This window comes from Pleurodeles waltl, chromosome 12 (genome assembly GCF_031143425.1).
Source record: "Pleurodeles waltl isolate 20211129_DDA chromosome 12, aPleWal1.hap1.20221129, whole genome shotgun sequence".
Classification (NCBI taxonomy): domain Eukaryota; kingdom Metazoa; phylum Chordata; class Amphibia; order Caudata; family Salamandridae; genus Pleurodeles; species Pleurodeles waltl.
This window is the reverse complement of record NC_090451.1, coordinates 691,839,469-691,855,681: the sequence shown is the minus strand read 5'-3', so window position 1 is coordinate 691,855,681 and position 16,213 is coordinate 691,839,469. Positions and strand designations below refer to the sequence as shown.

The window sequence follows — 16,213 nt, the reverse complement described above, 5'->3', positions numbered from 1 at the left end:
GTATATATGTGTTCGGTGGCATGTGTAGCTGCAGATACACATGCTGTGCATAGTCCGCCGTCTGGTGTTGGGCTCGGAGTGTTACAAGTTGTTTTTCTTCGAAGAAGTCTTTTTTCGAGTCACGAGACCGAGGGACTCCTCCTACTTTAGTTCCATTGCGCATGGGCGTCGACTCCATCTTAGATTGTTTTTTTTCCGCCATCGGGTTCGGACGTGTTCCTTTTCGCTCCGTGTTTCGGGTCGGAAAGTTAGTCAGAATCTCAGGAAAATACGTCGGTATTGTTTTGTTCGGTATCGGGTTAGATTAGAATCGACACCGAATCTTGAAGAGCTCCGGTAGCCCTTAGGGGTATTTTCGATCCCCCGTCGGGGCCTGGTCGGCCCGACCGCGTGCAACATCGAGACTGATGGAACGGACCCCGTTCCGATTCTGTCCTAAATGCCACAATAAATATCCCTATACGGACCAACATTTGGTCTGTAACTTGTGCCTGTACCCCGAGCACAAGGAGGAAACGTGTGAGGCCTGTCGCGCCTTTCGGTCGCGAAAAACACTCCGAGACCGAAGAGCCAGGAGGTTGCAGATGGCGTCCACGCCAACAGGACATCAAAGGTTCGAAGAGGAGGAGGAAGAGGAAGAAACTTTCTCCATCCACGAGTTGGATTCCGAAGAATTCGACGTCGAAGAGCAACCAACCGTGAGTAAGATGTCGAAGCAAAGATCACACGAAAAGTCAGACAATGCCCAGGGGACGCCACTGCCAACAGGCCATGGCTTAACCCATAAAGTAGGTGACCGTCCATCGGCACAGAAAAAGGGCAAGCCGGTGCCGAGGTCGTCCGACTCAGGTCGAGACCCAGGCACTCAGCAATCTCGGGACCGAGAGAGTGGTGCAGAAAAGGCTCGGCACAGAGACAGCGCCACCGAAGCTGCTCGGCACAGAGACAGCGCCACCGAAGCTGCTCGGCACAGAGACAGCGGCACCGAAGATGGTCGGCACCGAGAGGGCACGACACCGAAAAAGAGAAAAATCTTGTTGGAGCCGAAAAAGACTAAAGACACGGTTTCGGTGCTAAAACACCCGGCAAGCGAACCGAAAACCAGTTCCTACTCAGAGAAACAATCACTGTCCTCCCAACTAAAAAGACACAGATTTGAGGAGGAATTACAAACAGCAGAAGTAGATCACACGCAAAAGCGTATCTTTATCCAAGAGGGTACAGGGAAGATCAGCACTCTTCCCCCAATCAGGAGGAAAAGGAAACTTGACGTTCGATGGCATCTGTCGCTGTAGATACGCCTGTTTTGCAATAGCTCGCCATCTGGTGTTGGGCCGGAGTGTTACAAGTTGTTTTTCTTCGAAGAAGTCTTTCGAGTCACGGGACCGAGTGACTCCTCCTTTTGTCTCCATTGCGCATGGGCGTCGACTCCATCTTCGATTGTTTTTTTTTCCGCCATCGGGTTCGGACATGTTCCTGTCGCTCCGAGTTTCGGAACGGAGAATTAGCTAATTTCGGAAGATTTTCGTCGGTATTGTTGCGTTCGGGATCGGCGTACTTAGATTCAACACCGCATCGAAGATCGAAGAGCTCCGGTGCCCTTCGGGGTAGTTTTTCGATCCCCCGTCGGGGCCTGGTCGGCCCGACCGCGTGCTGAAGAACGCCGATGGAACGGACCCCGTTCCGTTTCTGCCCCAAATGCCACAATAAATACCCCTATACAGACCAACACTTGGTCTGTAACCTGTGCCTGTCACCTGAGCACAGTGAAGACACCTGTGAGACCTGTTGTGCGTTCCGGTCCCGAAAGACACTCCGAGACCGTCGAGCCAGAAGACTTCAGATGGCGTCCGCGCCGACAGCCCACCGAGAGTTCGAGGAGCAGGAAGAGGAAGGTACCTTCTCGATCCAAGAATCGGACTCCGAAGGATTCGACGATACACAAACCGTGAGTAAGACGTCGAAAACCACACAAAGGAAGATTTACAAGGCCCAGGGGACGCCACTGCCATCAGGCCATGGCTCCACCCATAAATTCGGTGACCGACCGTCGGCACCGAAAAAGGCCCAAACAGTGCCGAGATCGTCCGACTCCGGTCGAGACACCGGCACGCAGCCTTCTCGGGACCGAGAAAGTGCTGGAGACAAGCCTCGACACCGAGATGCCGGTGTGGACACGGCTCGACGCCGAGACAGCGGCACCGAAGAAGATCGACGCCGAGAGGTTTCGGCCCCGAAAAAGAAAAAAGTCACCTCGGAGCCGAAAAAACACGCAGACAGGGTTTCGGTGCCGAAAAAAACTGCAAGCGACCCAGCTTCAGGCTCTTATACAGAAGAGCACTCGCTAACCTCCCAAATGCAAAAGCATAGGTTTGAGGAAGAGCTACAATGAACTGATGTGGACCATACGCAAAAGCGTATCTTCATACAGCAGGGGACAGGAAAAATAAGCACCCTTCCCCCCATTAGAAGAAAGAGAAGGTTGGAGTTCCAAACTGAACAGACACCACAACCAAAAGTGGTGAAAAGAGTTACCCCACCACCCTCTCCTCTGCCCGTGATTAACGTCTCACCAGCACGAACTCCATCACACTCCCCAGCTCACACCACCATAAGTCAGGGTGACCAAGATCAAGACGCATGGGACCTATACGACGCCCCAGTGTCAGATAACAGTCCGGAGGCATACCCTACGAAGCCATCTCCACCAGAAGACAGCACCGCGTATTCTCAAGTGGTGGCTAGAGCAGCACAATTTCACAACGTAAGCCTCCACTCAGAACAGGTCGAGGATGATTTTTTATTCAACACACTCTCCTCCACCCACAGCTCATACCAAAGCCTGCCTATGCTCCCTGGTATGCTCCGGCACGCGAAAGAAATCTTTAAGGAGCCGGTCAAAAGTAGGGCAATCACACCAAGGGTGGAAAAAAAGTATAAGGCGCCTCCTACAGACCCGGTTTTCATCACTACACAGCTGCCACCAGACTCTGTCGTTGTAGGAGCAGCTAGGAAAAGGGCCAACTCTCACACATCTGGAGATGCACCACCCCCAGATAAAGAAAGCCGCAAGTTCGATGCAGCTGGTAAAAGAGTCGCAGCACAAGCTGCAAACCAGTGGCGCATCGCGAACTCCCAGGCACTACTTGCGCGCTATGACAGAGCCCACTGGGACGAGATGCAACATCTCATTGAACATCTGCCCAAGGACTTACAAAATAGGGCAAAACAAGTGGTTGAGGAGGGACAGACCATTTCCAACAACCAGATCCGCTCCTCCATGGACGCTGCAGATACAGCTGCACGGACAATTAATACATCTGTAACTATCAGAAGGCATGCATGGCTCCGAACGTCTGGATTTAAACCAGAGATTCAACAAGCAGTTCTCAATATGCCTTTTAATGAAAAAGAACTGTTCGGTCCAGAAGTGGACACAGCGATTGAGAAACTCAAAAAAGATACGGACACTGCCAAAGCCATGGGCGCACTCTACTCCCCGCAGAGCAGAGGGAATTACAGCACATTCCGTAAAACACCCTTTCGAGGGGGGTTTCGGGGTCAGAGCACACAAGCCAGCACCTCACAAGCAACACCGTCCAGTTACCAGGGACAGTATAGAGGAGGTTTTCGGGGACAATATAGAGGAGGGCAATTCCCTAGAAATAGAGGAAGATTTCAGAGCCCCAAAACCCCTACTACTAAACAGTGACTCACATGTCACTCACCCCCTCCACACAACACCAGTGGGGGGAAGAATAAGTCATTATTACAAAGCATGGGAGGAAATCACTACAGACACTTGGGTTCTAGCAATTATCCAACATGGTTATTGCATAGAATTTCTACAATTCCCTCCAAACATACCACCAAAAGCACAAAATTTGACAACACACCATTCCAATCTCCTGGAGATAGAAGTGCAGGCACTATTGCAAAAGAATGCAATCGAATTAGTGCCAAACACACAAATAAACACAGGAGTTTACTCACTGTACTTTCTGATACCAAAGAAGGACAAAACGCTGAGACCAATCCTAGACCTCAGAGTAGTGAACACTTTCATCAAATCAGACCACTTTCACATGGTCACACTACAAGAAGTATTGCCATTGCTAAAACTACACGACTACATGGCAACTTTAGACCTCAAGGATGCTTATTTCCATATACCAATACACCCATCGCACAGGAAATACCTAAGGTTTGTATTCAAGGGAATACATTACCAATTCAAGGTACTGCCTTTCGGATTAACAACCGCACCAAGAGTCTTTACCAAATGTCTAGCGGTAGTCGCTGCACACATAAGAAGGCAGCAAATACATGTGTTCCCATATCTAGACGACTGGCTAATCAAGGCCCATTCGTTAATACAGTGCTCAAATCACACAAATCATATCATACAAACCCTCTTCAAACTAGGGTTCACCGTCAATTTCACAAAATCCAAAATTCTGCCGCGCAAGGTACAACAATACCTGGGAGCCATAATAGACACATCAAAAGGAGTAGCCACTCCAAGTCCACAAAGAATTCGAAATTTCAACACCATCATACAACGCATGTATCCAACACAAAGGATACACGCAAAGATGGTACTACAACTCCTAGGCATGATGTCTTCATGCATAGCCATTGTCCCAAACGCAAGACTGCACATGAGGTCCTTACAACAGTGCCTAGCATCACAATGGTCACAAGCACAGGGTCACCTTCTAGATCTGGTGTTAATAGACCGCCAAACTTACCTCTCGCTTCTGTGGTGGAACAACATAAATTTAAACAAAGGACGGCCTTTCCAAGACCCAGTGCCACAATACGTAATAACAACTAGAACTTCTAGCAGTTTTTCAAGCACTAAAAGCTTTCCAACCAATAATAGTTCACAAATACATTCTCGTCAAAACAGACAACATGACAACAATGTATTATCTAAACAAGCAAGGGGGGACGCACTCCACGCAGTTAAGCCTGCTAGCACAAAAGATTTGGCGTTGGGCAATTCACAACCAAATTCACCTAATAGCACAATTTATACCAGGGATCCAAAATCAACTCGCAGACAATCTCTCTCGAGATCACCAACAGGTCCACGAATGGGAAATTCACCCCCAAATTCTGAACACTTATTTCAAACTCTGGGGAACACCTCAGATAGACTTGTTTGCGACAAGGGAGAACGCAAAATGCCAAAACTTCGCATCCAGATACCCACACAAACAGTCCCAAGGCAATGCCCTATGGATGAACTGGTCAGGGATATTTGCTTACGCTTTTCCTCCTCTCCCTCTCCTTCCATACCTGGTAAACAAACTCAGTCAAAACAAAATCAAACTCATATTGATAGCACCAACTTGGGCAAGGCAACCCTGGTACACAACGCTGCTAGACCTATCAGTAGTACCCTGCATCAAATTGCCCAACAGGCCAGATCTGTTGACACAGCACAACCAAAAGATCAGACACCCAGATCCAGCATCGCTGAATCTAGCAATCTGGCTCCTGAAATCCTAGAATTCGGGCACTTACAACTTACCCAAGAATGTATGGAAGTCATAAAACAAGCCAGAAGGCCATCCATCAGGCACTGCTATGCAAGTAAATGGAAAAGGTTTGTTTGCTACTGCCATATTAATCAAATACAACCATTACACACCACTCCAGAACATGTAGTGGGTTACTTGCTTCACTTACAAAAATCTAACCTGGCTTTCTCTTCCATTAAAATACACCTTGCAGCAATATCTGCATACCTGCAGACTACCTATTCAACTTCCCTATATAAGATACCAGTCATTAAAGCATTCATGGAGGGCCTTAGGAGAATTATACCACCAAGAACACCACCTGTTCCTTCATGGAACCTAAATGTTGTCCTAACTAGACTTATGGGTCCACCTTTTGAACCCATGCACTCCTGCGACATACAGTTCCTAACCTGGAAGGTGGCATTTCTCATCGCCATTACTTCCCTAAGAAGAGTAAGCGAGATTCAGGCGTTTACAATACAGGAACCTTTTATACAACTACACAAGAATAAGGTCGTCCTAAGGACCAATCCTAAATTTTTGCCAAAGGTTATTTCACCGTTCCATCTAAATCAAACAGTGGAACTTCCAGTGTTCTTTCCACAGCCAGATACCGTAGCTGAAAGGGCACTACATACATTAGATGTCAAAAGAGCATTGATGTATTACATTGACAGAACAAAAAACATCAGAAAGACTAAACAACTATTTATTGCCTTTCAAAAACCTCATGCAGGAAACCCAATATCAAAACAAGGTATAGCCAGATGGATAGTTAAATGCATCCAAATCTGCTACCTTAAAGCTAAACGACAGCTGCCCATTACACCAAGGGCACACTCAACCAGAAAGAAAGGTGCTACCATGGCCTTTCTAGGAAACATCCCAATGCAAGAAATATGTAAGGCAGCCACATGGTCTACGCCTCACACATTCACCAAGCACTACTGTGTAGACGTGTTATCCGCACAACAAGCCACAGTAGGTCAAGCCGTATTAAGAACATTATTTCACACTACTTCCACTCCTAGAGTCTGATCCACCGCTTTTGGGGAGATAACTGCTTACTAGTTTATGCAAAACATGCGTATCTACAGCGACAGATGCCATCGAACTGAAAATGTCACTTACCCAGTGTACATCTGTTCGTGGCATCAGTCGCAGTAGATTCGCATGTGCCCACCCGCCTCCCCGGGAGCCTGTAGCAGTTTGGAAGTTACCTTCAATTATTTATATATGTATCATCTCAACCTTAAATAGGTGCATACTTAGTCACTCCATTGCATGGGCACTATTACTACAATTCAACTCCTACCTCACCCTCTGCGGGGAAAAACAATCGAAGATGGAGTCGACGCCCATGCGCAATGGAGACAAAAGGAGGAGTCACTCGGTCCCGTGACTCGAAAGACTTCTTCGAAGAAAAACAACTTGTAACACTCCGGCCCAACACCAGATGGCGAGCTATTGCAAAACATGCGAATCTACTGCGACTGATGCCACGAATAGATGTACACTGGGTAAGTGACATTTTCATTCCAGCAACAAGACAAGCAACCACAAGCAAAGGTGGCAAAGAAGGTAAATCCACCACCCTCTCCACCACCGTCAACTCATGTATCACCGGCACAGACTCCACCACAATCACCGGCTCATACCACCATGAGCCAAGATGATCAGGATGCATGGGACCTCTATGAAGCTCCGGTATCGGACAATAGCCCAGAGTCGTACCCAACTAAACCCTCACCACCTGAGGACAGTACAGCATATGCACAGGTGGTAGCTAGGGCAGCCGAATTTCATAATGTATCGCTACATTCGGAGCCTATCGAGGATGACTTCCTCTTTAACACCCTGTCTTCCACCCATAGCCATTATCAAAGCCTTCCTATGCTCCCAGGAATGCTAAGGCACGCTAAACAGATTTGTTCGATGGCATCTGTTGCTGCAGATACACATGTTGTGCACAGTCCGCCATCTGGTGTTGGGTCGGAGTGTTACAAGTTGTTTTTCTTCGAAGAAGTCTTTCGAGTCACGAGACCGAGGGACTCCTCCTCTTTGCTTCCATTGCGCATGGGCGTCGGCTCCATCTTAGATTGTTTTTTTTCCGCCCTCGGGTTCGGACGTGTTCCTTTTCGCTCCGGGTTTCGGGACGGAAAGATAGTCAATACTTCGAAAAATTACGTCAGTATTGTTTCGCTCGGGATAGTTAGAATCGACACCGAATCGTGAAGAGCTCCGGTAGCCCTTCGGGGTAATTTCGATCCCCCGTCGGGGCCTGATTGACCCTACCGCGTGTAACATTGACACCGATGGAACGGACCCCGTTCCGATTCTGTCCTAAATGCCACAAATATCCATATACGGACCAACATTTGGTCTGTAACTTGTGCCTGTCACCCGAGCACAAAAGAAACTTGTGAGGACTGTCGTGCGTTCCGGTCCCGAAAAACGCTCCGTGACCGTCGAGCCAGAAGACTACAGATGGCGTCCACGCCAACAGAACACAGAGAGTTTGAGGAACAAGGAGAAGAAGAGGAAGCCTTCTCCATCCATGAATCGGACTCGGATGAATTCGACGTCGAGGAAAATGTGAGTAAGACGTCGAAAAGCACACAGCACAAGAAAACAGACAAGGCCCAGTGGACGCCAGTGCCAACTGGCCATGGCTCAACCCATAAAGGTGACCGTCCATCGGCACCGAAAAAGGCCGAACTGGTGCCCAGATCGTCCGACTCGGGTCGAGACACAGGCACGCAACATTCTCGGGACCAAGAAAGTGTTGCCGAAAAAGATCGACGCCGAGAAAGCGGAGCCGACGCTGCTCGACGCAGAGACAGCGGCACCGAGGATGATCGACGCCGAGAAGGCTCGACTCCGAAAAAGAAGAGATTCGCCTTGGAGCCGAAAACAAAAAAAGACACAGTTTCGGTGCCAAAACAACCAGTAACCGAACCCACTACCGGCTCATATTCAGAGGAACAATCATTGTCCTCTCAAATGCGTAAACACAGGTTTGAAGAGGAGTTACAGACTACTGATGTAGACCATACACAAAAGAGGATCTTCATCCAGAGTGGAACAGGGGAGATTAGCACTCTCCCACCAATCAAGAGAAAAAGGAGACTAGAGTTTCAAACTGAACAACTGACACCACAAGCAAAGGTGGCAAAGAAAGCAACTCCGCCACCCTCTCCTCCACCTGTAACTCAGATATCACCGGCACAAACTCCGTCACATTCATCGGCTCACACCACCATGAGCCAAGATGACCAAGATGCTTGGGACTTCTACAACGCCCCAGTGTCAGACAATAGCCCAGAGTCATACCCTACCAAGCCCTCACCACCCGAGGACCGCACAGCGTATGCGCAGGTGGTAGCTAGGGCAGCAGAATTCCACAACGTGTCGTTACACACAGAACCTGTTGAGGATGACTTCCTTTTTAACACCCTCTCCTCCACCCATAGCAGCTACCAAAGCCTGCCTATGCTTCCAGGAATGCTAAGGCACGCGAAGCAAATCTTCAAAGACCCTCTCAAGAGTAGAGCGATCACTCCAAGGGTAGAGAAAAAATATAAAGCACCTCCCACAGACCCTGCTTTTATCACCTCTCAACTGCCACCAGACTCAGTCGTGGTAGGAGCAGCTCGCAAAAGAGCCAATTCACACACATCGGGCGATGCACCACCCCCGGATAATGAAAGCCGAAAATTCGAGGCAGCTGGGAAAAGAGTCGCTGTACAAGCTGCAAGCCAGTGGCGCATCGCAAACTCTCAGGCGCTCCTAGCGCGTTATGACAGAGCCCATTGGGACGAGATGCAGCATCTCATCGAGCATCTACCCAAAGAATTTCAAAAGCGGGCAAAACAAGTGGTTGAGGAGGGACAAAACATCTCCAATAACCAAATACGCTCCTCCATGGATGCAGCGGACACAGCTGCAAGAACAATAAACACTGCAATAACCATCAGAAGGCACGCATGGTTACGCACATCTGGCTTTAAACCAGAAATACAGCAAGCAGTACTCAATATGCCGTTCAACGAACAACAATTGTTCGAACCAGAGGTTGACACGGCGATTAAGCTGAAAAAGGACACTGACACAGCCAAGGCCATGGGCGTGCTCTACTCCCCGCAGAGCAGAGGCACTTTCGGCACCTTCCGTAAAACAACCTTCAGAGGGGGGTTTCGGGGTCAGGCCACACAAGCCAGCACCTCACAATCAACACCGTCTACCTACCAGGGACAGTACCAAAGGGGAGGTTTTCGGGGCCAGTACAGAGGGGGACAATTCCCGAGAAACCGGGGGAAATTTCAAAGCCCCAAAACCCCAACAACCAAACAGTGACTTACAAGTCACTCAACCCCTCCACATAACACCAGTGGGGGGAAGACTAAGTCAGTTTTATCAATCGTGGGTGGATATAACAACAGAGACTTGGGTCTTAGCAATTATCCAACATGGTTATTGCATAGAATTTCTACAGATCCCTCCAAATATCCCACCAAAAACACAAAAAATGTCAAAACAGCATTTAGACCTCCTAGAAATAGAAGTTCAAGCACTACTGCAAAAAGAAGCAATAGAACTGGTACCAAGTACAGAAATAAACACAGGAGTCTATTCACTGTACTTCCTAATACCCAAAAAGGACAAAACACTGAGGCCAATCTTAGATCTCAGAATACTAAACACCTACATCAAATCAGACCACTTTCACATGGTCACGCTACAGGAGGTGTTACCACTGCTAAAGCAACAAGATTACATGACAACCTTAGATCTCAAAGACGCGTATTTCCACATACCGATACATCCTTCGCACAGGAAATACCTAGGGTTTGTATTCAAGGGAATACACTTATCAATTCAAAGTCTTACCGTTCGGTATAACAACCGCACCAAGAGTATTTACCAAATGCCTAGCAGTAGTAGCCGCACACATCAGAAGGCAGTAAATACACGTATTCCCGTATCTAGACGATTGGCTAATCAAGACCAACTCGCTAACAAAGTGTTCACAACACACAGAGTATGTCATACAAACCCTCTACAAACTCGGGTTCTCCCTCAACTACAAAAAATCACACATTGTGCCGTGCAAAATACAGCACTACTTAGGAGCGGTAATCAACACAACAAAAGGATTAGCCACTCCGAGTCCACAAAGGGTTCAAAATTTTCACAAGGTCATACAGGCCATGTATCCAACACTAAAAATACAGGCAAAAGTGGTTTTAAAACTCCTAGGCATAATGTCCTCATGCATAGCCATTGTCCCAAACGCAAGACTGCACATGAGGCCCTTACAACAGTGCCTAGCATCACAATGGTCACATGCACAGGGTCACCTTCTAGATCTGGTGTTGATAAGACCGCCAAACATACATCTCGCTTCTATGGTGGAACAGTACAAATTTAAACAAAGGGCGGCCGTTCCAAGACCCAGTGCCACAATACGTAATAACAACAGATGCTTCCATGACAGGGTGGGGAGCACACCTCGATCACCACAGCATCCAAGGACAATGGGACGTACATCAAACAAAACTGCATATAAATCACCTCGAATTACTAGCAGTATTCCTGGCACTAAAAGCATTTCAACCCATCATAACCCACAAATAAGTTCTTGTCAAAACAGACAACATGACAACAATGTATTACCTAAACAAGCAAGGGGGAACACACTCGACACAGCTATGTCTCCTAGCACAAAAGATATGGCAATGGGCAATTCACAACCACATTCGCCTAATAGCACAGTTTATTCCAGGGATCCAAAATCAACTAGCAGACAATCTCTCTCGAGATCACCAACAGGTCCACGAATGGGAGATTCACCCCCAAATCCTAAACACTTCAAAATTTGGGGTACACCGCAAATAGACCTATTTGCAACAAAAGAGAACGCAAAATGCCAAAACTTCGCATCCAGGTACCCACACACAGTCTCAAGGCAATGCCCTATGGATGAACTGGTCAGGGAAATTTGCATACGCTTTTCCCCCTCTCCCTCTCCTTCCATATCTAGTAAACAAATTGAGTCAAAACAAACTCAAACTCATATTAATAGCACCAACATGGGCAAGACAATCTTGGTACACAACACTACTAGACCTGTCAGTAGTACCACACGTCAAGTTACCCAACAGGCCAGATCTGTTAACACAACACAAACAGCAGATCAGGCATCCAAACCCAGCATCGCTCAATCTAGCAATCTGGCTCCTGAAATCCTAGAATTCGGACATTTAAACCTCACTCAAGAAAGTATGGAAGTCATAAAACAAGCTAGAAGACCATCCACTAGACACTGCTATGCAAGCAAATGGAAAAAGTTTGTTTGCTACTGCCATAATAATCAAGTTCATCCATTACACGCATCCCCAAAAGATGTAGTGGGATTCTTACTACACTTACAAAAGTCAAATCTAGCCTTCTCTTCCATTAAAATACACCTTGCAGCAATATCTGCATACCTGCAGGCTACCCATTCAACTTCACTGTTTAGGATACCCGTCATTAAAGCATTTATGGAAGGCCTAAGAAGAATAATACCACCAAGAACACCACCTGTTCCTTCATGGAACCTTAACATCGTCTTGACAAGACTCATGGGACCACCTTTTGAACCCATGCATTCTTGCGAAATACAATTCTTAACCTGGAAAGTTGCATTTCTCATTGCCATCACATCTCTAAGAAGAGTAAGTGAAATTCAGGCATTTACAATACAAGAACCTTTTATCCAAATACACAAAAATAAGGTTGTACTAAGAACCAATCCTAAATTCCTACCAAAGGTTATTTCACTGTTCCACTTAAATCAAACGGTAGAGTTACCAGTGTTCTTCCCACAGCCAGACTCAGTAGCTGAAAGGGCACTACATACATTAGATGTCAAAAGAGCACTAATGTACTACATCGACAGAACAAAGGAGGTTAGGAAAACAAAACAACTGTTTATTGCATTTCAAAAACCTCATACAGGAAACCCAATATCAAAACAAGGTATAGCCAGATGGATAGTTAAGTGCATCCAAACCTGCTATCTTAAAGCAAAGAGACAACTGCCCATTACACCAAGGGCACACTCAACCAGAAAAAAAAGGCGCTACCATGGCATTCCTAGGAAACATTCCAATGCACGAAATATGTAAGGCAGCCACATGGTCCACGCCTCACACATTTACTAAACACTACTGTGTAGACGTGCTATCCGCACAACAGGCCACAGTAGGTCAAGCCGTACTGAGAACTTTGTTTCAGACTACTTCCACTCCTACAGGCTGAGCCACCACTTTTGGGGAGATAACTGCTTACTAGTCTATGCACAACATGTGTATCTGCAGCAACAGATGCCATCGAACTGAAAATGTCACTTACCCAGTGTACATCTGTTCGTGGCATTGGTCGCTGCAGATTCACATGTGCCCACCCGCCTCCCCGGGAGCCTGTAGCCGTTGGAAGTTATCTTCAACATTTGTACATTTGTATATATATATATATATATATTACTTAACCTTAATTTGTACATACTTATTCATTCCATTGCATGGGCACTATTACTAACACACACAACTCCTACCTCACCCTCTGCGGGGAAAACAATCTAAGATGGAGCCGACGCCCATGCGCAATGGAAGCAAAGAGGAGGAGTCCCTCGGTCTCGTGACTCGAAAGACTTCTTCGAAGAAAAACAACTTGTAACACTCCGACCCAACACCAGATGGCGGACTGTGCACAACATGTGAATCTGCAGCGACCAATGCCACGAACAGATGTACACTGGGTAAGTGACATTTTCATTAAGGAGCCAGTTAAAAGCAGAGCAATAACTCCAAGGGTGGAGAAAAAATACAAGGCACCGCCCACAGACCCTGCTTTCATTACGTCACAACTGACACCAGATTCAGTAGTCGTAGGAGCAGCTCGTAAAAGAGCCAATTCGCAAACATCAGGCGACGCACCACCTCCAGATAAGGAGAGCCGCAAGTTTGATGCAGCTGGGAAAAGGGTTGCTGCACAAGCTGCAAACCAGTGGCGCATCGCCAACTCTCAAGCACTCCTAGCGCGCTACGACAGGGCCCATTGGGACGAGATGCAGCATCTCATCCAGCACCTCCCCAAAGAATTCCAGAAACGAGCGCAACAAGTGGTTGAGGAGGGACAAAATATCTCCAACAACCAGATTCGTTCTTCTATGGATGCAGCAGATACAGCAGCAAGAACAATAAATACTGCTGTGACGATAAGGAGGCACGCATGGCTGCGCACCTCTGGCTTCAAACCTGAGATACAGCAGGCAGTGCTCAACATGCCGTTTAATGAACAACAATTGTTTGGGCCGGAAGTGGACACTGCAATTGAAAAATTAAAGAAGGACACGGACACAGCCAAAGCCATGGGCGCACTCTATTCCCCGCAGGGCAGAGGCACATTTCGCAAAACAACTTTCAGAGGGGGGGTTCGGGGTCAAGCCACAGAGGCCAGCACCTCACAAACAAGACCACCTACCTACCAGGGACAATATCAAAGGGGAGGCTTTCGAGGCCAATACAGAGGGGGCCAATTCCCAAGAAACCGGGGAAAAATTTCAAGGTCCCAAAACCCCTCAAAATAAACAGTGACTCACAAGTCACACAACCCCTTCACACAACACCAGTGGGGGGAAGACTAAGCCAATTCTACAAATCTTGGGAGGAAATAACAACAGACACTTGGGTCTTAGCAATTATCCAACATGGTTATTGCATAGAATTTCGCCAACTCCCTCCAAACGTCCCACCAAAAACACACAATATGTCAAAACAGCATATAGACCTTCTAGGACTAGAAGTTCAAGCATTACTGCAAAAAGACGCAATAGAATTAGTACCAAGTCCACAAAAGAACACAGGAGTTTACTCACTGTACTTTCTAATACCAAAGAAGGACAAAACTCTGAGACCAATATTAGATCTCAGAACACTAAACACCTACATCAAATCAGACCACTTTCACATGGTCACGCTACAAGACGTAATACCACTGCTGAAACAGCAAGACTACATGACAACGTTAGATCTAAAAGACGCGTATTTCCATATACCGATACATCCCTTGCACAGGAAATACCTAAGGTTCGTATTCAAAGGAATACATTACCAATTCAAAGTGTTGCCATTCGGAATAACAACAGCGCCAAGAGTCTTTACAAAATGTCTAGCAGTAGTGGCCGCACACATCAGGAGGCAGCAAATACACGTGTTTTCGTACCTAGACGATTGGCTAATCAAGACCAACTCGCTAACAAAGTGTTCACACCACACAGATTATGTTATACAAACCCTTTACAAGCTGGGTTTCTCCATCAACTATGCAAAGTCACACCTTCTGCCGTGTCAAACACAGCAATACTTAGGAGCGACAATCAACACAACAAAAGGGATAGCCGCTCCAAGTCCACAAAGGGTTCAAAATTTTCACAAGGTGGTACAAGCCATGTATCCAACACAAAACATACATGCAAAGATGGTATTAAAACTCCTAGGCATGATGTCCTCATGCATAGCCATTGTCCCAAACGCAAGATTGCACATGCGGCCCTTACAACAGTGCCTAGCATCACAATGGTCACATGCACAGGGTCAACTTCTAGATCTGGTGTTGATAGACCGCCAAACATACATCTCGCTTCTATGGTGGAACAGTACAAATTTAAACAAAGGGCGGCCTTTCCAAGACCCAGTGCCACAATACGTGATAACAACAGATGCTTCCATGACAGGGTGGGGAGCACACCTCAATCAACACAGCATCCAAGGACAATGGGACATACATCAAAGAAAGTTTCATATAAATCACCTAGAACTGTTAGCAGTATTTCTAGCATTGAAAGCATTCCAACCCATGATAACCCACAAATACATTCTTGTCAAAACAGACAACATGACGACAATGTATTATCTAAACAAACAGGGGGGAACACACTCGACACAGTTGTGTCTCTTAACACACAAAAAAATGGCATTGGGCAATTCACAACCACATTCGCCTAATAGCACAATTTATTCCAGGGATCCAGAACCAGCTAGCAGACAATCTCTCTCGGGATCACCAACAGGTCCACGAATGGGAAATTCACCCCCAAATCCTGAACAATTACTTCCAAATTTGGGGAACACCACAAATAGATCTATTTGCAACAAAAGAAAACGCAAAATGCCAAAACTTCGCATCCAGGTACCCACACCGGCAATCCCAAGGCAATGCTCTATGGATGAATTGGTCAGGGATATTTGCGTACGCTTTTCCCCCTCTCCCTCTCCTTCCATATCTAGTAAACAGATTGAGTCAAAACAAACTCAAACTCATACTAATAGCACCAACATGGGCAAGACAACCTTGGTATACAACACTACTAGACCTGTCAGTAGTACCTCATGTCAAACTACCCAACAGGCCAGATCTGTTAACACAACACAAACAACAGATCAGACATCCAAACCCTGCATCGCTGAATCTAGCAATTTGGCTCCTGAAATCCTAGAATTTGGACACTTAGGCCTCACTCAAGAGTGTATGGAGGTCATCAAACAAGCTAGAAAACCTTCCACTAGACATTGCTATGCAAGTAAATGGAAAAGATGTGTTTGTTACTGTCATAATAATCAAATTCAACCATTGCA

At 46.7% G+C, this 16,213-nt stretch overlaps 1 protein-coding gene across 1 annotated transcript in view; it reads left to right on the top strand.

Moving 5' to 3' along the window:
- GIGYF1 (GRB10 interacting GYF protein 1) overlaps nt 1-16,213 on the top strand; it is a 656,843-nt gene that overhangs the window by 235,749 nt on the left and 404,881 nt on the right. The window lies entirely within an intron of this gene.